The following is a 22,153-nucleotide window of genomic DNA, read 5'->3' on the forward strand; positions in this document are numbered from 1 at the left end:
GCACCGCTTTCAATGTAGAATTTTGGATTCAAAAGTTAAAAGATCTAAACCAGGTATTCCTCAGGGCTTTATAAAACAAGAGATACATGTTTTGTCTAGAGAGAAAACTTGTCTTTTCATGCAGAGAGCCATTTATAATGCATCTTGGGAGCAGAAAATTGCTTTTTAAATTATTTGTGGTCTTAGTACCAGATCACATCACAGGGAATTGCTCTCAGTTTGAAGAAAAACTTGATCAACGTTTTGCCTACAGCCCTCAGATTACAAAGAGTTGTGCATTGTTCATAAAAGCTGCCTGCCTGCCTATCTATCTATCTATCTATCTATCTATCTATCTATCTATCTATCTATCTAAAAATACACTGATGCCAAATACGCATACACATATACAAAACAAACAAATGGATTTTTAGAGGTTTATGATAGAAGAAAATTCTTGTTTTGATTTTATATTATGGAAAATCCAGTGGTGTACAAAGTCACATTTTCACTGTTTTTCCAATTCTTACTCAAAGGAATATGTTTGCAATTTTTTGGTTATAAACACACTTCTTAGTTTATTCAGCTATGAAAGGAAGCAATCTGAGGAAGGGGTGGGGCTTTGAATTGGATCTAAGGTTTGATGGAATATTCAAAAGAAATATTGCAATACACTTCCTATTCCACATTTTAAGATATAGTTGAAGACTATGCATTTGTAAAGGCAAAAACAACTTTTGCGATCTTCCCCACCAAGCATCTGGTCACAATGATTCTATGTGATCAATAAGAAAATCCAACTGTAACAGGATACTACCTTTCTCTTTGCCCTTCAATTGATGGCAATAAGGGAAGGTGGAAATCTGAAATGGCAAAGCTTTATTTAGAGAGTAGTGTGATAATGCAGAAAAAAAACCAGGATCCCTATACTTGTAATAGTTTTATTGAAGTTGGGTTTTCTGTCATATACAGGTAATCCTCAATTTACAGTCATAATGGAGCCTGTGTCCATTTATGCTGCAAAAGGCCGTAAATGCAGTCCAGTTGCCAAGGACCCCAAAAGTGGCAATGTAATGGGGGAGAACTTTGGAACTGAGTCGTAAATTCCTTTTGGTGGGTCCATCATAACTTTAAACACTCACTAAGCAACAAGTTGCAAATCAAGGACTACCTGTATGTATTTGTCCATGATGATATTTAATTATATAGCAGAGAACAATTGTAATAATCTTCATGTAAGTTGCTGGTTTATCTATAAATCTGAAGGAAAAATTCCTAAGCATCTCAGGAGACCTTTTATCATTAATTAGAAGATGAATGTTCAAGTTTTGAGACACAAGGTGGCACCACTACTACACCTCACACAAGTATATTCTGTGTTTACTGTATTCTGGTTTTAGTTATTGAGCTATAAGCCAGTTAATATCTACTAGGCAATTAAGATCCTTTCATCATCAAAGAAATAAAATTTAAGCATCACGTATCTTCTTAACTATCTCAATCTTTCACTTATTTACTATTTGTGAGACAAATAAACTGAATAAATACACACACACACACACACACACACACACATACCCTGTTTCCCCTAAAATAAGACGTCCCCTGATAATAAGCCCTCCCTGAAAATTTTTAAACACATGTGCAGCCGGTCCCCGCTATTTCCTCTGGTTTCCTTCACGCGCCTCAAAATAATAAGACCTCCCCGAAAATAAGGCCAAGCGCTTATTTCGGGGTTAAAAAAACTATAAGACAGGGTCTTATTTTCAGGGAAACACAGTATATATATATATGTGCACTGTGTTACATGAAAGATGAACTGGAATGCATCATTCATTCATTTTAAATAATACATGAGGCTGCTATGTACGGTGTATGTACTGAGGCTGCTATGTATGTTGGCCTTCTTCAACATACCAGTACTGTGACTTAATTACACACAAGAAGAGGATTTTCAGACCACCTGCAACAATATCAAATATTACCCATCACTGTCCTGTTGTATTTAGGAAATCATACTTTTGTTCAGAGATTAAGGGTACCTCCATTTTAAGTTTCTATAACAGTTTGAAAACAGCTCCAGCTCTCTAATTTCAGTACTACTGAAAATACTAATCAACTTATTTCTGGTTCAGAAAAGTTAAGACTGCTAGATTTTATTTACTTTAAGAGGCTGTGATTCTGTTTCCCCAATGGTAGGAATGCTATCTCAGCTCTCTCCCTGGTTCCTGAGTTTGAGATTGGAAAAGGAAAATGCTATTTGGTGGTCTTGTAGTTCTTCCTTAATGGTTAAGAAATGAAATTAACAAGAATATTATCCAGATCCTTCCATCAATGAGATTCTTATTCGGTAATCATTCCAAAATGTCTTGAAGTCAGCTCTGCTATTGTATTACCTCCCAGTAATCTGACAAGGTTGGGAGCAGGCAGGAAATCCCATGAGCTAATGAGGATTTTCTACAATCCAACAAAAGTGTGCAAAAAATCCTTCCACTATTCTGTTCTTCCAAGTCCAGACTATGGGAGGCAGGGTGAACAAAACAAAAAATTTGTGAATGGGGGAAAAAAAGAAAAGAAAAGCCCACTCAGTTTTGTGGAATTCCAGCATCACAAGATCAAGATTTTGCCAATTCAAGGATGGCACTACTAAACTGGAAGAAAATTACCTTAACTGCAGTGGTGGGATTCAGCCAGTTCGCACTTCTTCGGGAGAACCGGTTGTTAATTTTCTCAGCAGTTTGGCAAACTGGTTGTTGGAAGAAATCATTAGGGCAGAGAACCGGTTGTTAAATTACTTGAATCCCACCACTGCTTAACTGCCTATGAAAGATAATGCTGACAGTGGAGCAGCAGTCATGCCAGATGGATGCAAACATCATGTATAATAGAGATATCAGTTTCTTCTGTCCCCTCAGCAAGGGGAAGCTTGCATGTGAAGCTCCAAACAACAATGGACTATCCTTTTTTTCTTGATATTTCTTGTGGGGAAAGAGGAGAGAGTTTGGTTGCTGTTTCTCTTACATGCTAATTCCATCAGCTAAAATGTTTGTTGTTCAGGCACTAAGCCATGTCTGACTCCTTGCGAACCCATGGACTGCAGTACGCAGGCTCTGGTGTTCTCCACTGTCTTTAGAGTTTGCCCAACAGCTAAAATGTGCATTTTGCAATATCACCCATCCTTGAGGTGGCAGAAAACAACACTAGCATGAAATTTTCTGAACCCATTGCTGATTCCTGTTCTAATACCTTTGTTCCAATTCTTTACAATTGCCTTCCCTAAGGCAATAGGTGACAAAGCCTCACAAGATTTTAGATAAGTGGAGGGTGCGTTTAAATGCCTGAATTAATTGGGGAAAGACTGCTTTAACAATATAGGTATATTTAACAATATATAACTAAGGATGACTTAAATCCCCACTCGCAAGATGAAGGCAACATCATGGGGATAGGCAAAAGATGTCAGTGGGCCATATTTAAGCCACGCCTAGAGACAAGTAAAAAAAAAATACTCTAAAAGATTTATTCAGAATGCAGGTTAAAGGATGCTCACTAAATATAAATTCTTAATCAGCTTCCTTAGTGGAAAAGAATTGTCTTACTACCTATTTAAGCTCTGACAGGAGAGGTATGCTCTAAATCCCCTCCCTCTGTAAGGGAGTGTCATCTGTTGGAACTCAGGAAGAGCGACTTTTCTGTTGTGGTGCCCATCCTCTAGTATATCATTCCCCTGACTCTCGTGGCCAGATCTTGAAACTAGTTTTGTTACTGAACCTGGGGCCCTGGGAGTGTGTTTGAGTCTGTATTATGGCTGTGTCAATTGTGTCAGATGGCCTACAGCGGCAGTTTATAGTATTTACTGCTTTATGTTTTTATCTTGTTTTCAAGTGTTGTTAGTCACCCGGAGTTGTGTTATTTGAGACAGGCAGCAGGATAAATTGAATGAATAAATATCTTGTTTCCCCCCAAAATAAGACCTATCCAGAAAATAAGCCATGGCATGGTTTTTTATGTGTTCGCATAATATAAGCCCTACTCTCCAAATAAGCCCTACTTAAGAGTCTGCACAGCCAGCCGGCTGCCCATTCTATCTGGTTACTTGCAGTGCTGTGACCATGATGTGGGATTGTGGTGGAGCCACCTCATGCACCTGCTTACCTCAGGGCCTCTGCAGCCAGGCCATCCACGCTCCAACACCTGCTGCACAGCGGCAGCACCAACAACCATGTGCAGTAGGAGCCCATGTGGCCACAGGCCCACTTCTTCTGCTTGCTTGCAGCCGCAATGGAGCAGGAGGCAGAGTGGTGTGCTGGTGTTGGTGCCGCGGTTGCAAGATAAGGCATGTGTTGGGGCATGGATGGCCTGGCTGCGGGGGCCTTGAGATAAGTCAGTGCGTGGCATGTGGAGCAGCTCCATCCCCCGCCTCACCTCATGGCCATGCCACCGGTATGTTGCTCGGCCTCCTCTCCATTGTGGCTGCGAGAAAGCAGAAAAAGTGGACCGGTGGCCATGCAGTATCTTGCTGGATGGGGCTGCTGGAGCCACCTCTGCAAGGCAAGGCCGGTGTCAGGGCATGGGTGGCCTGGCTGCAGGCCCCTTGGGGGACCCCTTGGGGGAGGGGTTGCAGGCCCCTCCCCCAAGCAACCAGAAGAAGTGGGCATCCTGTACATGGGGGGGAGGAAGACATCCCCAAAAATAAGCCCTAGTGCTTATCTTGGGGCCCAAAAGAAAATAAGACCAGGTTTTATTTTTGGGGAAACACATGTACATACTCCAGACAGGGTTAGCATGGTTGAAAAGACATGGTGTCCTACCCAGGAAACTAGCTAAGCAGTACTCCAAAGATTTCTAACAGTGTGTTGAACTGGACCAACAACAGACTTATTTTTAATTTAATTTAATTTAATTTAATTTCCAATTTATATACCGCCCTTCTCCCTGAGGACTCAGGGCGGTGTACAGCCAAGATAAAAAACATAGGATACAAATATTAAAACATTTAAAAATATATATAAATTTTGGCCCGAAAGTTAAGAATCACAGACTAATTAAAAGAATTTTAAAATTTTAAAATTTTAAAAATTTCTTCTTAGGCCAACCCGGCTTGTTGAAAAAGATGGGTTTTCAGGGAACGACGGAAGGCATTGAGGTCCTGGATTCTTCTTATCTCCGGGGGCAACTGATTCCAGAGGGTGGGAGCCCCCACAGAGAAGGCCCTCCCCCTGGGGGCCACCAGCCTACATTGTTTGGCTGATGGCACCCTGAGGAGGCCCTCTCTGTGGGAGCGCACGGGTCGATGGGAGATCGTCGGTAGCAGCAGGCGGTCTCGAAGATAGCTAGGCCCTATGCCATGGAGCGCTTTAAAGGTGATAACCAACACCTTGAAGCGCACCCGGAAGACCACCGGGAGCCAGTGCAGCATGGTTTCACATGTTCAGTACATTAGTCATCAGAGTTTAGAGAAGTGGATAGGTACTTCTGTTCTGATTTAAAAGCACAATGCTCTGTTTCCACTGAGCAAGGCAATTTAGAAATTTGCATGAGAATGATGATGGGGCTAGGAATAGGATGTCATCCATACAAATAACAAAACCAAGCAGCTCTTTTGGAATGATAGAAACTCCTGTGGCTAGAAACTGGGAACATTATAGCAATTAAGGTATGTGAGTTACTTTAAATGCACATGTTCAAAATCAGGTAAAGAACCAAGTTTTAAGTTTGAAACTTGAAGATTCTAGTTCTGCATTGCCTGAAGAACCCAACATACAATTTACTCTTTCTGTAAAACATAAATTGAAAAAGTTCCAGAAGAGTTTTATAAAAATGACACACTATATATCTCTATCTCTGTATATCCATATCCATATCCATCTCTCTCTCTCTCTCTCTATCTATCTATCTATCTATCTCTCTCTCTCTCTCTCTCTCTATCTATCTATCTATCTATCTATCTATCTATCTCTATCTCTATCTTTATCTATCTCTATCTCCAAACAGCATTAATATCAATTAATGAAACAAACAGTAAGGATGGAATAGGAAGCCTGCACCATGGGTGAAAGGAAATTCCACATTTTTAATGCTGCCACTGAAAAGGTCCTTACCGTACATGTTTCCAGCTGATACTCCTTTCTTAGGAGTACTTATTATAAATCCAAATGAAGCAAACAAATGAAGCTCTCAGCTCATAATGGGAAAGTTGTTCCTCCAGATAGGCAAGAACCAAGCTGTAAAGAGATGTAGCTATTGTAATTTAGGTAGGACAAGTGTCATATGCCTCTGATAGGGAACAGTCAACAAAATTCTAACTAATGCATTCTGGATCTGTTGCAATTTCTATATATTTCTTTCAGATGTATCCCCAAATAAAGTCCATTGCAGTAATCTAGTCTTGAAGTAAGCCAGGTTAGTTAGGGATGAAGTTGGTAAATCAAGAGCTGATGACGCCATGTCACCACGAGTTTGACACCAGATCTAGACTATAAGCAGGAATCAGTCCTGATTTTATGCAATTTTTATTTATGAAACTGATATATTGCTTCAATTCCAGTAAACTCTAGCCATTGCACAAATGTTGCTAATGCCCCCAATTATTCTTATTTCCAAACAAAGATTTTTGACTGTTGTCTTTTCTGTGATTTTAGTCATGATACATAGAGATGGGATGGCCTAGAGAGCTGGATGGTGATGACTCAGTGGTTAAAGACACTGAGTTTGTCTGTTGGAAAGCTGACTGCCTGTGTTCAAGACTCCACTGCATGGTAGGTTGAGCTCTCATTACTTGCCCAAGCTCCTCCCCATCTAGTAGTTCAAGAGCACGCAAATGCGAGTAGATTAATAGGTACCACTTCAGTGGGAAAGTAACAGCATTCCATGAGCCTTTGACATATAGCCATGCTGGCCACACAACCACAAAAATGTCTTTGATCAGTGCTGGCTCTCTCAACCAAAAAATGGAGATGAGCACAACACCCTAGAGTTGGACATGACTGGATAGGGAAAACTTTACCTGTATCTTTACATAGATGCAGATGTTGCAAAGTGATCATTCATATCATTTAGGGATGTCATGGTGCTGTATGGCCAACCCTTACCTTAATGGAAACATCATCCAGTTATTCTTTCAGTGCCATCAAATTCTAATGCTATTAAGATTTATTTGTAATAAATCCCAATGACTTATTGGTTTTTAAGAGAATATGTAATTAATTTAAATATTCTATTTAATCAATTTAATTAAGTAATTAAATTATTTAATTAATTTCTTCCATTGGTAAGAAACCACTGCATTATACATATTTAATTATAACTCAGATTAATCATTTATTAATAAATTTTTCCATAATTTTGCAGTTGCTGCATTAATGTCTTGCTGTCCCAAAACCTAATTATTGTCAAGATACTAATATGTCTCAAATTGCAAATACTGTTGATTTAGCTTGATTAGTTCCAGAGGCAGGTGTTAAAAGAGGAGGAGAATGGTTATCTTTAAGCTATGCTACAGGTCCTTCAAGTTCTAGGCATCTGTTGATGATCACCAAGATAATTCTGCTAATTTGATGACTGAGGACTTTTGGACATTACATATTCTAGGGATATATTAGAAACGACAGTCTTGCAAACTACAAATACATAAAAAGAAAAAACAGGGAACAAGTTGCATTTTGAGATCTATGAGCTGTTTTTCTCAAGAAGGTTCCAAACACTAAACCTGTTCTCAGATACTTCAAAAGTGCTCATTCAAACTTGGTGTCAGTTGCTAAACAACATTGCTTGTGCCAAGTCTTGACAGAAGGTTCTGCATCCCAGTTCAACAAAGACTTGTTTATTGTTTTAATGGTAAACTAGGATGCAGAACTTCTAAAATTATAGACTGATAGATTTTGGTTTGCTTTCTTTGAAAGCACAAGGGCTAATAAAAATTATTTCTGTTCTTCCCTTAGGCAGAGAAACCAGCTTGATGACTTTGGGCCAGTCACTGTCTCTCAGCCCAACCCACTTCTCAGAGTTGTTCTTGTACGGAAAATAGGAGGAGAGAACATTATGTTCTCCATCTATTTCTAAAATGAAATACAGGATATAAATGCAATTAATCAAATATTAAATATCAAAGTGTGTTATAAATTTTAGTTACTTCCCCATTCTTCCATATTGTGGCTTTCTGCCCTGCCTATATTTGTTCTCCTCATTAACTAATTTCATCTCCTTTATCTATATAAATGTTTTAAATAACATTTATCTATATCAATATTTTCACTTTCCATATGTTCCTTCAGCCTCCAACATCCATGCCTTTCATCTATAACAATACTCCTTTATTCTTCTCTCTCTCTTCTCCTCCTTTGTCCCTCTAAGAGTGTCCCATATTTCTACAATCTGACTACCAGTTTCCTTCCTCTTTTTGGCACAGCTTTCATCTGCTCTTCTGCTCTCAGCTATTGTTTATGAGCTGCCATGATGGGGAAAGAAACTTTGACAGTTATTAGAAACAAATTTACCAGCTCCTGAAATAAAATCCAACCCTCAAACGGAAGCTGATGTGTCAAGGGAGAAAACCTAAGAAAATCTTGCTGTCACTTGTAAGATTAATACTACACATTTACAAACCAGCTGCCACTGGAGTGTACAATTCACACACAATATTGGTCATTCACAATACAGAGGAAGCTGCAACTGCTAGCACTGAAAACAGGACATAACCACCATTTAGCTCATGTTAAGAAAATGAATTAAATCAAAGATAAAAAAGATGGGCAAAAGAATTAATGCTTAATTAAACATTAAGCTGTAATACTTTTTATCATGTATTTAGATAAAAATGTACTGAAGTTGGTTTTGATCCAGAGCAGAATTTACTCTTTCTCTGTATTGGGCTGGGCAACAAGACAGAATTGGAAGCCATTGCTCTGTATTCCAACTGTATTGACATCCACAGTGTCCAAAGTAATAACTCTGTTTCCTCCTCCTCCTCCTCCTCCCCCCCCCCCAGTTGTTCCAGCCAGTCAGCCAGACAAAGTAACATAAAATGCTGATATTACTCTGGTCTTCCTTGACCAGTTAGCCTATTAGAGTAGAAAAAATAAAACCATATGTATAAAATATCTGTACATAGGTGCTTATATTTTTAAAAAATCAATATTTGTTTCTATTGAGATTATTTTAAAAAAAATTCACTGTATAGAAAACCCTTTTAATAGTACAGAAGCATTCCTAGTGTATCTATCATTTTTTCTCTTCTACTGAGAGGATAGGATCCTCTTTATATTTTTTTCTTTTATCCATGGTGATTATAAGAGCCCAAACAATAATTATTATAGGTATTGGTCTATGTTTCATACCTTTGCTCTTTGCTCCAGATGCTTTTGAATAGCTCTATTCCATCATCATATCCTGTAAGGAGAGGAAGTACTAGCAATTTCTAGCATTTGAGTTTATGATTTATTGGATAGCAGCACTTATTATCTCATATGTTTGGGTATGGTAATTGGAATCTTAGACCTACAGCATCTGAAAGCCACACTTTTCTCACTGCTGGTTTAATCATTCCACTATAACAGTCTAGCAATGGTGAACAAAATCCTCAATGAACTGGATGACCAATCAGGAGATCGTCTGTTTAATTAATCATGGCCCCATCGTGACTGAGAACAATTGTTCAAAATAAATGCATAAAATAACTTTGAGTACCCTCCTGTTAGCGATTTTGACCCTGTCATTAATGCAGTGAGTATGCAGGCTGATAGGGTTGAGAACATTGTGTTTATTTGCCATCAAATCTTATAAACAGTGCTTTAATCAGAATAAAGGAGGCAAACTGGATGAACTGGTTTCAAGAGAATGTGAAGCAGTTGTGAAAGGGAAGAGGTTAGTGATGCAACTGAATACAGTACACCTTGTTGCAGACCACTGGAGGTGGGGGGGGAGGTTTTTTTTGTTTTTGGAAGCGGGGATGGGTGATACAGGAACTATTTCACCAATGCAGCTTGGTAATGGAGTTCATCCTAGATTTGCTTTATTGTTATGTTAAACCTTGGATATAAACTATCCCGACTATGGTTATTTTCCCACTAATTTGCCTATGCCGTATACTTCAACTACTTTTGCTTTGCTTGTAGCAGATTTTTTTTTAAAAAAAAGAATATTTTATTTTGCCATTTTTTATTTATTGTGAATATATTTCAAGGATAATTTCTAGGCGTTTATAAACTGCTTTGGAGACTGTTTTGCTTGGAAGCTAAAAGCAAGTATCTTAAACTCATAAATAATTGAACAGATGCAGGAATGTTTGGGGCTTTTATAATTGCCTTGTGCTTGATCAATAATTCGATCCAGATTCTTTCAATTACTGATATAAAATTAAAGACATTACATTTAAAAATCTATACTTTATTATGTATAGGTAGTCCTTGTTTAGTGGACTACAGTTGGGACTAGCAACTTGATCATTAAGTAAAGCAGTCATTAAATGATGCCAAAACTGTGCTTATGATCTTACTTCAACTTTTCTTGGCTTTATTGATCTGCAAAGGTCATATTTTTTATCAGCGGTCGCTAAATGAGGACTGCCTGTATTCATATAATTTAAAATAAAGAATGGGGTGAATGTAACTTAAATTTGGAGCCTTTCTCAGTACTTAATTACTGTATACCTTGGAGATGTTCCTTTTCTGCCTTGTCCTCATCAAGTTGCTTTGATTTGAAGCCCATGATCAGATCAGGCTTAAGCTCTTTTTAAAATACCAGTTTTAGAGTATTGGTTACCATTCAAGGACCTCCTTGACTTCTGAGAAATTTATTAAACTTTATCACCCATTGCTAAAGGAAGGTCAAGTGACTGCAATGACTGGGCCCAAAACTAACAGAGGCAGGATCAACAATGGGGATCAACTTTTTTCCCCAGTACAGTTTTCTGCCCAATTGGGGTTGTGCGTATAAATGTTGAACTGTGACTGAGTTTCAGCTCCACCCTAACCATGAATAATTTAGGGCTAGTCACTCCTTTTTATCTAACCTACTTTAGAGGATTGTTGTGAGAATCAAACAGTAATCCTCATAATTTCTCAGATTGCCTGGAGTTAAGGCAAGATAGAAACTTAACACATTCAGCAGTGAGGTCCTTTTTTCATTACAGTAAAAATAAATGCACCTGAATAGCAACTTACAGGCTTTGTGCTTCATATACACCTGTATAATGTAAAATGATTCATTTTGATTTATTAAAAAAAAAAAAACAACCTCTCTAAACTCATGTCTTAACATGCAAGCAATTTAAGGGTGATGCCACTTGTTGGTCATGACTCAGATATGTAGTGAGCTGAGATGCTTGGATGTAGATTGCCTTGCTCATAACAATTTAGGAAATCTACCTCCTCCTACAATTCTCCATTTCTTTAAGCAGCTGTGGAATAACCTTCGGTAGTCAAGTAGTCACTCTTTCCTTCTCCCAATTGGTAGACATGCTGGAAGAACTCTGCCTCGGCATGTACCTCCATTGGAGCTGTAGCAGATGGAGAAGAATATCTTTGTCAAGAAAGTTGGACACAAGCCTTTGATCCTGCTTTATAGGGATATACAATCATTACAACGCAGAAAAATTATGGTTTATCCTTTTTTCATAAGAGTTCGTCCAATGAAGTCAAATGAGATGCATTCACAGCAGCTCCCTCCCTCTGAAGGACATATAATTAAATAGCAGCTTTTTTTCACCATATGATGTAGTGATGGTCCCTTGAAAGGTGTTAAAGACATTCAGGGGGGGGTAATGGCTACCCTGCTTCCCCCAAAATAAGACATCCCCTGATAATAATTGCCATGGGTTTTTGAGCGCATGGCAATAAGGCCAAGCGCTTATTTCAGGGTTCAAAAAAATACAAGACAAGGTCTTATTTTCGGGGAAACACGGTATCAATAACCGCCAGTCATGGTAGTTCTCCACTGCCATCAGTAGATTTAGCTCCTGATGACAACAAAAAAGAAATTGCTATTCTGCTCATGTCCTATTTATCAAACTTTATGCTGGACAAGTCTAGCCTCTGGTCTTCCCTAGCATGGTTCTTCTTAGGTCCCTATTTACAAAATAAATGCCCTTTCTCTTCTAAAAAAAAGCAGATGTGAAAAGCAGATTTCAAAACAGTAATTAAAATCCTAATCTTAACAAACTCTATTTAAATCTACCACCCAGGAGACAGCTGGTTTCAGGAGTCATTAGATATGAAGGGATTACTGGACAACTTTTCTCATGGCAGCAGCAGTATTTTTATTTGAGTGAGAAAAAGTGAGAGTGTGAGAGAAAACATTCTCTCTCTCTCTCTCTCTCTCTCTCTCTCTCTCTCTCTCTCTCTCTCTCTCTCTCTCTCTCTCTCTCCCTCTCTCTCTCTCCTCTCCCTCCCTCCCTCTCCCCCCCTCCCTCCCTATCTCTCTCTCTCCCCCAAAGGTGGTTTTTCTAAAAGAAACTGGATTTTCTTGGTTTTTTCTTCCTTTGAAAACATTTCACTTTTTATCCAAGAAGCTTTTTCAGTTCTTTTGTCGAGAACTGCATCACATTTATGCATCTAGCTTCCTTTTTAAAATGTTGGGTGACTTGGTATTACACCATCAATTAATGCCATAGAATAGAGTAATCTTTAATCCGCCTTTCATCAGCCTTTAATGAGTCCTGGCTGGTACCTTTGAAGTGCCCCCCCAAGATTGACATTGACATTGTTGGTGTGCCCAACCTCCATCTTCCACACCCTTTCTCAGGTACGCAATCCCCACCTTCTTTTGTTTGTTGCATTTTTACAATGAAACAATGTGGAAACAGCAGAGCATATGTAGAAAGAGAGAGAGAAGGAGAAGAAGAAGAAGAAACAGAAAAAGGAGGGCCCCAATATCTTTGCCCTATGCCATTCCCCTGGAAACTGAGCTGGTATCATTTCAATGATTGCAACAGAGGACGACAGCTGATGGAGAGATAATAGGTTTTGTATATAGCAGCCACACACACACACACCCAGCTCTTCTCATTTGGCAGGTTTAGTATATAAGTCATCTCACCACTGAGAGATTTCTCCTCGGGAAAAACCCAAGCAACTTGCTTCTCACCAGGGTGGACACATACTGTACTTAAAGAGTGAGATGGAAGGTCATTACGGTCAATTAAGGCAATGTCACCTGTAGTTCACACCCCTGATTCCCAAATTGCATTCTTTTTCTAAAAACATGAAAAATGTGAGCTTCATATATTTCAACACAAATAGTTTTTGGGATTGATTTATTCATGGAAGATTACATGCCCTTGACCACCAGTTTTAATATTTCCCCGAAACGCAGAAAAGAATCAGAATATTAGCTTTTTTTTTTTTTTTTATAAATACATTTCATTTCTGGTCATGAATGCTTTTCCTTTTCACCAGAGTCATTAGATGGAAAGTTGGTCAAACAATTTGCAAGATTTGACGTTATCATGTCAGAGATAAGACAACCAGGCTTTGTTATTTTCCATTTGTAATCTTTCTATATTTGCAGTGGCTTCTAGTAATATTTTACTTTAAAAAAATAAATCCTTCAGGTTGGCAAAGATGGACTGATGGTACTATGTTTTTGACTGGTATAGTACTAGAAATTCTCCCTCCAGAGTTCTTAAAACTTTGTGTTAGCATTCACTCCTAGTGACTGCCTGGACAAATTCCTGCAGTTCTCTTGCAAGGTTTCAGAAGTAGTTTGCCTTTGCCTTCTTCCTTAGATGGAGAGAAGGTGCTTACGGCAGGACTAAAACTCTCAGTCTCCTGGTTTCTAGCCTGCTATTTAACACTGCCCAGACTGGCTCTCTTAGCAGGCCATTTCCCTCTCTGTCAATGTATAATTCTTTTTATGCTAAGTAGTAAGGATTAAATTTTGTGTTTCACTAAAAATACGTTTAGTAATCTGTAACTTCAGATGAGTTGGTTTAACTCCAAACATTCCCTGCTGGCATAAATACTTAATTGGAGAAGACTGGTTTACTTTACTGTCACCTTTCCAATCCAGCATTTTCCAAATGTGAGGTTTCAATTCATAGAATTAGCAACCATGTCCAAGCTGGTAAGGGGATTCAAGAGGTAAAGCCCATCCATCTGAAGGTCACCCAGCTTAAGAGTGGTTAGTCCTTGAGTTGATTTTTTTTTTTTATAAACAAATCTTATGCACATTTATACAGAGATTCTATGGAGTTCAGTCATACTTTAAGATAAATAGTTATACAGTGTGTAGGATTGTAAATATAATGTTTAAAGAAGTTAAGATAGTCTACTAAGTCAGATGTTATTGCCAAATGAGATTTAAAAGCCTATGCAGCAAATATTTCCACCACCACCCCATCCACTACAATATTACTGATAAGGGGTGAAGAAATTGCATTTGAGCAAATAAAAATTGGAACCTATATTGGCAATACTCAGTGTCTAGAGAGCTTTGAAAAGAGATCTTAACATTATTGCCAATGATTCTTCATTTGATATTATACTCAAGTATTACTTATACTTTGCCATTTAACAAGTATGATACATGCCATTTAACAGGCAGTAGCAAAGTGGATTATCTGGTCATTATCATAAAGTATTCATCACTGAAATAATGAAGTTTAATTTTTTTCCCAGTGAAGAAGCTAGAGAGAGATATGCTTATGATGGGGATGTTGTAATACTCTGCCTGGGACAGTCACTGTATTTGCAATTTATCATTTTCATCTACATATTATAGGGATGGAGTGGTGATCTTGTGCATCTAGAATGGGTATCCTCCTCTAGAAGAACCAGTTTCACATTTTCAGATGCATCAGTATGTTTCTCAGAACGGTCTTGAACTGTTGTTTTTACAACTATCTGCTTTCTTGCTGAGTTCACATGCCAAACATGCAGGAAGAAGTGCATCTCAAGGGAAAAAAGAATGCAATACAAACCGTTTCCTCAGATGTTTGGCCGGAAAAATGCCACTTGGCAGTTATGCAGCTGACTTGGGAATTGGGGATGGAATGAAGAAGAGAAGAGCTAGTTCAATGTAGACTTTCCATTACAAAGCACTGAGTTGATTTGCTTGAGTTCTTAAATTAACTCTTGACCTTTGGCCCAAAATGGCTGTTGTTAACACTCTGCTACCAATTTATGTCTTGGCATGTGCTAGCTTTCTCCATTGCTTTGCTTTGTCCAACTAGTTCTGGAGTTTTTCACTGGCTTCTAGTTGCCTTCATATGGATTATGATTCACATTGATGTAGATTATAAAGGCTTACTGAAAAACAATGAGGAATCAACACTTCGCTTGGAATTGATTGAATGTCCCTCCCCAGACTTTGGACTATCTGGATTACCCCCAGGCCGTGGACTTCCCCCAGATTAATTAATTAATTAACTGATTGATTAGATGTATTCGCCAACAGAACTTCTTATTCTGTGAGACTCCCCCCTCTCGCAGGTGTGGCCCTCCACTTTATCAAGGGCCTACCTTTATGATGGGCTTTGGCACCCCGAGAGGTGGCATGCTGCAAAAAGGGGATTGAGGGGTTTTTTAGGGAAACTTTTTGATAGATTTTTAAGGGATTTTAAGGGGTGGGAGGGTTGTGTGGGTTTGGGGGTTAACCCACGGGGGGAGGGGTCTGGCCCAGCTGTGAGTAGGGCCACGGAGGGTGCGGATTCCGGGGGTAAGGGGGACATTAGAGTCCATTCTGTCGAGGGCTTTTCTATCAATGTGTTGAGTGGGAGGGGCAGATATGGCGGGAGCAGGGGGCCGCGTCATGTGGTGGGGGCGCGCACTCGCTATCTTCGAGCGGTGGCGCGCCCCGGTCCCCATAGCCCTTCTCATATCCCAGGCTGTTCAGACTCTCAGGGCCCGAGCCTTCGGCTGCTGTCGTGCAATGCCAGGTCCGTGGTAAATAAAGCCCCCCTCATTTGCGATCTTATTCAGGAGGGGGGAGTGGACCTGGCAGGTATTACGGAGACCTGGTTGGGCCATGAGGGGGGGTTCCCCTCGTGGATATGTGCCCACCAGGTTTCCGAGCATTCCATCAGCCGAGAGCTCAGGGCAGGGGTGGGGGGGTGGCGGTTATTATAAAGGAAAGTCTTGATCCGAGGGAGACCACTGTTCCACAGATAGCCGGATGTGAGTCCCTTTTTGTGAGGTGGGGTCGTGGAGTACAGATGGGCTTGTTGATCACGTACCTGGCTCCCTGCCGCATGGCAACGGCCCTGCTCGAGCTGCTCAACGTCATAGCTGAGGTGGCGGTTGGTACCCCCAGACTTTTAGTCATGGGGGATTTCAACCTGCCATCTGTCGGCAAAACGTCTGAGGTGGCTTGGGAGTTAATGGCTTCCATGACGGCCATGGACCTTACTCAGTTAATTCATGACCCCACTCACAGGGGTGGACACACTCTGGACTTAGTTTTTGTCTCTGGTCAGTGGTCGAGTGGCCTTGATACAGGGGATATAGTCATCGAACCCTTGTCCTGGTCTGACCACTCGCTCCTTCGACTGGACTTTCTAACCGCTGCACCCCGCCGCAGGGAGGTGGGACCGACCAGGTGGTTCCGCCCCAGGCGCCTGATGGACCCTGATAGGTTCCAGATGGAGCTTGGGCCATTTCCTGAGATTCTGGCTCATGACTTGGCTGAGGATCTGGTGGCCGCCTGGGATAGTGCGGCTGCCGGGGCCTTGGACCGTGTCGTGCCTTTGCGGCCTCTGACCCGGCACCGAACTCACCTAGCTCCTTGGTTCTCCGAGGAGCTTAGGGAGATGAAGCGCCGGAAAAGACGCCTAGAGAGTAGTTGGAGGACCAGCCGCTCCGAATCCGACCGAACACTGGTGAGGTCTCATATTAAGACCTACCTAGTGGCGATAAAAGCGGAGAAATCTAGCTATCTTGCCGCTCTTATCGCGTCATCAGATAATCGCCCGGCCGCCCTGTTTAGGGTGACCCGCTCCCTCCTCCATCTGGAAGCGTGGGATGACCCCTTGCAGGGCCGAGCTGAGGACTTTGTGCAGTATCTGTATGACAAAATTGCTCAGATTCGGGAAGGGCTGGTCTCTGACTGGGTATGTCCGGACGGGATGACTGAGGCAGGTCTTGATAGTATTATCTGGGGGGAGTTCGATCCTGTGGCTCCCGAGGACATGGACAGGGTCCTGGGACGGCTGAACGCGACCACATGTTTATTGGACCCGTGTCCCTCCTGGTTGGTACTGGCTTCCCGGGAGGTGACACGAGGCTGGCTCCAGAAGATTGTTAACGCTTCTTTGGGTGAGGGGGTCCTGCCGGCCGCTTTGAAAGAAGCGGTTGTGAGGCCCCTCCTCAAGAAGCCCTCTCTGGATCCGGCTGTTTTGGCTAACTATCGTCCAGTCTCCAACCTTCGCTTTGTTGCGAAGGTTGTTGAGAGTGTGGTAGCGCAACAGCTTCCCCGGTACCTGGATGAAACTGTCTATCTAGACCCGCTCCAGTCCGGCTTCCGGCCTGGGCACAGCACGGAAACGGCATTGGTCGCGTTGGTGGATGATCTCTGGAGGGCTCGGGATAGGGGTTGCTCCTCTATCCTGGTCCTGTTAGATCTCTCAGCGGCTTTTGATACCATCGACCATGGTATCATGTTGCACTGGTTGGCGGGGTTGGGGGTGGGGGGCACCATTCTGCGGTGGTTCTCCTCCTACCTCTCTGACCGGTCGCAATCTGTGTTGACGGGGGGGCAGCGGTCGACCCCGAGGCACCTTGCTTGTGGGGTGCCACAAGGGTCAGTCCTCTCGCCCCTTCTGTTCAACATTTATGTAAAGCTGCTGGGTGAGATCATCCGTGGCTTCGGGGTGGAGTTCCATCAGTACGCTGATGACACCCATCTGTACATCTCCACCCCAGGCCACCCCAACGATGCCCTTGAAGTGATGTCCCAGTGCCTGGAGGCCGTGCGGGCCTGGATGGGGAGAAACAGGCTCCGACTCAACCCCTCCAAGACCGAGTGGCTGTGGCTTCCAGCGTCCTGATATAGCCAGCTGACGCCATCGCTGGCTATTGGGGGCGAATTACTCGCCCCCACGGAGAGGGCTCGCAACTTGGGCGTCCTCCTGGACACACGGCTGTCTCTAGAAGATCATTTGACGGCCGTGGCCAGGGGGGCTTTTTATCAGGTTCACCTGATACGCCAGTTGCGCCCCTTTCTAGATCGGGACTCTCTACGCACAGTCACTCAGGCACTAGTCACTTCCCGCCTGGACTACTGCAATGCTCTCTACATGGGGCTCCCCCTGGGGTGCACCCGGAGGCTCCAGCTGGTCCAGAACGCGGCCGTGCGGGGGATTATGGGGGCGACGAGGTGCTCCCATGTGACACCTCTCCTGCGCGAGCTGCACTGGCTCCCGGTGGTCTTCCGGGTGCGCTTCAAGGTGTTGGTGACCACCTTTAAAGCGCTCCATGGCTTAGGGCCGGGGTACTTACGAGACCGCCTTCTGCCACCAATAGCCTCCCACCGGCCAGTACGCTCGCACAGAGTGGGCCTCCTCAGGGTGCCGTCCACCAGACAATGTCGGCTGGCGACCCCCAGGGGGAGAGCCTTCTCTGTGACGGCGCCCACCCTCTGGAACAACCTTCCCCCAGAGTTACGGATAATAACAGACCTCCGGATTTTTTGTCGGGCCCTGAAAACTTATTTATTTCAACTAGCTGGGCTGGCTTGAGCTAAATTTTAAATTGATTTTAAATTGGGTTGTTTTAATTACGGCCAAAATATTTAATTATTTTAATACTGTTTTTAAATTTTGTACGCTCTGTTTTTACTTAGGCTGTGCACCGCCCTGAGTCCTATTGGAGAAGGGCGGTATAGAAATTTAATTAAATAAAATAAATAAATAAATAAATGTCTTCCAAAGTGTCCAAAATAAGTCACAAGTCTGTCATTTCAGAGTCATCCAGGAGGACCAGAGGATAAATGTAGTGGAACGAGCAAATGGATTTAATTGAAGCTCTACTAAAAATATATAAGTGGGAATAATGCCTAACAGGATGTGGTTAAATAAACAGTCATTCTGCTGAAGCATGACCAACAGACCTGGTGCAGCCACAATGATACGACTCAGAGCCCAAAGCCATGGCTCCCAAGATAGATGTGGGACCAGCAAGTGAGTTTTTTGCAAGTGGCACCTGCAGAGTTTCCAGAATAATATTTACCAGAAAAAATAATATTGCTGAACCAAATCGAAATAATAATTTATAAGACTCCCTGAGTATGCCACCATGGCCCTTAAGCATGAGGATGGCTATTAATGCCAAAGAAAGACTGTGGGTAGATTTGCCATGCTTTTTAGGCCTCGTGTCAAAATATGTCCATTGGATTACTAAGCATGTGTACATTTTATTTTATCCCCTTAGAAGGGCAGAGAAGACGACAGATATTGCTAAACAGTCTTCATCAGCTTCAGCAGATTTTCAATGGATAAAGGAAGAAATAGTTCAGCAACATCTGGAGGGGCAAATAACTATGTTTTCAACCATAAGACAAGAGGATTAGTTGATTAGGAAAATAAAGGAGCACATTTTCTCTACCTGCCCTCAATCCTGCTTGCAGTTTTAACTTTATAGGCACTACATGCTTAATGATTGTGCTGTTTAGCAATGATTCAAAATTACAAGAAAAAATTCAAAAAATAAATTTATTATTAGTCCACACACAACCATTGTGGTGTCCCTGCAGTCACATGATCGAGATTTGGGTGCTTCACAACTAGGGGCATTCACAACTGTCACAGCATCCCACACTCATGTGATTGCCATTTAGGCAGTTCACATCTAGCTTTTGACAAGCAAAGTCAAGGAGAAGCTGGGAATAAAATCACAAGTCATGGTCACCTGATGTCTCACTTAACAACCATGGGTGATTCACTTAAAAACCATGGGGGAAGTGAGGTTGTAAGCCCATTGTGGTCATGTGCTATCTCACTTAACTATTGCATTACTTAGCAAAGGAATTGCCAGTCTCAAGGATCCCCACATGTCACATACTGTATGTTGCACAGGATCTCCAGTAGTCGATTAGATTGTTTCTTTGAAATTTAGGGCTCTTCCTTACAATAACTAAATTACTTGTTTCCCCTGCAGAAAGTCACTGAAAATGAAGTTTAAGAAATTGCTGTCTGAATTGTAATCCATTGTTCTATAACTTTGAAGTTATGAGGTTTCCATTGAAAGACCTTTCATATGGACTCCGCCAGTGGTGGGTTTCAAAAATTTTTGCTACTGGTTCTGTGGGTGTGGCTTGGTGGATGTGGCAGGGGAAGGATACTGTAAAATCTCCATTCCCTCCCCACTCCAGGGGAAGGCTACTGCAAAATCCCCATTTCCTCCCAATCAGCTGGGACTCAGGAGGCAGAGAATAGATGGGGGCGGGGCCAGTCAGAGGTGGTATTTACCGGTTCTCCAACTACTCAAAATTTCCACTACCGGTTCTCCAGAACTGGTCAAAACTGCTGAATCTCACCTATGGACTCTGCTTTGTTCTTGACATTTTATTTGTTAGCAGACAGATAGAAGTAAATAACAGTTTTACCTTTCTTCTCGTCTCTTGGGCTAGAAGAGAAAACTGGCAGAGCTTTTAACAAATTTCTCCTGTTAAAAGAAAAGAAGTCCATTGGTGAATGTGTAAAAGAAAAGAAAAAATCCAGATTTTCACTGGACCACCAATAACATAAAGAAATCAGAGCTTTGCCATTTTACAGACCTGCCATTGAAAAAAGAAAAAAACAAGGCTTCACCAGATACTCAGAAATAGGCAGGTAATCTAGGATGAAATTGTCATGGGGGCACAGAGCATTAGTGGGTTTCACTTACCTTCGCTACCAGTTCAGAACTGTGAGCGCATGGCGCTTCTGTGCATGCACAGAACCTCATGCGCAGAGCGTCCATGACAATGTCTGGATGGGTGGGCGGAGCCTCCCGCCACCACCGCTACCGGTTCACGCAAACCAGTAGAAACCCACCACTAGGGCAGAGTCCAGTGTTAGAAAGTGAGGAGACATTCACAGTGCAGTGTAACTAATGGGAAGATATGTATTTGTCTACCAGGACTTAAAATGCAACAAGTGAGCTACACAGTGCCACTTCAGCTTGCAGAAGTCAGGAAATCTTACTCTGGACATAAAACATGAAAGGATCGATAGAGGCAGGCTGGTACCATCTTGAGTCCAATGCTGTACATCTTTGTCCTTGAGAAAAAGCTAGTGGTCTGTCTTTGCCCTATTGCCCAGAGCAAGCAGAACATCCAGTGGAGCCTATTGTAACAAATTGCAAAGATCATATAGTATTTATAGAATTGTTATATTTTTTTTATCCCCCTTTTATTATTTTTGTAAATAATTCAAGGTGACAAACATATCTAATACTCCTTCCTCCTATTTTTCCCACAACAAAAACCCGTTGAGGTGAGTCGCACTGAGAGTGAGTGACAGGCCAAAACTCACCCAGCTGGCTTTCATGCCTAAGGCAGGATTAGAATTCAGTCTCCTAGTTTCTAGCCTGGTGCCTTAACCACTAGACAAAGCTGGCTCTTTTTGGTTTTGTTGGTATGTCCGCAAACCTTGCCAAGTAGAACAAATACTTTAAAGCTCTACTTTGCCTTTACAAAAAAGGAGACACTCTGTTGGAATAAATAATATGTGCCCATCTCACACATTATTCATGGCATATTCCTAGACTATAAAACAAGAAAAGTCACTTAAAAAAAAAAGATCCAATACAATACAAAAATATGAGACTGTGTGTGTAAAGTTTTCCTATTTACCATTCCCATGATAGAGTGAAAAATGAAGCTGCAAAACAACATTCCACGGTGACAGCTTTTTAAAAATAAACTTTACTAAAAATTTTGCAGAAAATATAAAAAGAATAAAGAATAAAAGGAGAAAGAAAAGAGCACAAAAAGAAATAGAAGAAGCTTTCATTTTCTTCTGCAACAAATACAAGCGTGATTGACAAAATTATTACTCTATGATTACAAAGGAAAAAAAGCTCACTTTTTTTCTATTATCCAATTTTTTTTTCTAATCATCAAATCATAAATGCAATTTTTCCATTTCATGTAAAAAGCCTATAAGGGGATTTCTAGTCAGCAATAAACATGTCTTTAATCAAGAAAGTCGACTTAGCCATCTGCAACTTCCATCATCTTCGCCAGCCATTCCTCCATTCAGGAT

At 41.5% G+C, this 22,153-nt stretch overlaps 1 long non-coding RNA gene across 1 annotated transcript; it reads right to left on the minus strand.

Moving 5' to 3' along the window:
• Positions 1-11,165: 11,165 nt before the first annotated feature.
• LOC117677250 (uncharacterized) lies at positions 11,166-20,582 on the minus strand. Its single transcript, XR_004594716.3, has 2 exons — positions 20,512-20,582; positions 11,166-11,473 (listed from the first exon to the last, which is right to left on the minus strand). It is a non-coding gene; the product is annotated as an uncharacterized LOC117677250 (long non-coding RNA).
• Between the last annotated feature and the right edge of the window lie 1,571 nt (positions 20,583-22,153).

The sequence above is a fragment of the Pantherophis guttatus genome, chromosome 3, assembly GCF_059756535.1.
Source record: "Pantherophis guttatus breed Tessera chromosome 3, ASM5975653v1, whole genome shotgun sequence".
In the NCBI taxonomy this organism is placed as follows: Eukaryota; Metazoa; Chordata; class Lepidosauria; order Squamata; family Colubridae; genus Pantherophis; species Pantherophis guttatus.